Source organism: Falco punctatus (assembly GCF_963210335.1).
Source record: "Falco punctatus genome assembly, chromosome: 3".
Lineage (NCBI taxonomy): Eukaryota > Metazoa > Chordata > Aves > Falconiformes > Falconidae > Falco > Falco punctatus.
Genome location: NC_137582.1, coordinates 21,508,393 through 21,508,713, shown reverse-complemented (window position 1 = coordinate 21,508,713; position 321 = coordinate 21,508,393).

The following is a 321-nucleotide window of genomic DNA, read 5'->3' as shown; positions in this document are numbered from 1 at the left end:
GGTGGGGGGTGGAAAGAAGAAAAAAAAAAAAAACATCTCCAGATTGTTTTCAAGGAAAAAGGAAAATACATGTTTTGGGCTGCTCTGGCCTATGGATGTCAAAATGTGTTCCAATAGCACTGGGTCCTTCCTTTGACTGAAATGTTTTGCAGTTTACAGAATAAATCATCACAAAGCTAATAATATTGAAGAGGTGGGTATGTGGCCAAGACAAATGTGCCATGTGCAGAGGACAGGGTTGCATATTTGAAAAATAATGGCAGACAAGCAGCTGTCACCCAATTCTAGCATGTGTTACGCTCCAGATCACTGAAGAGGTGG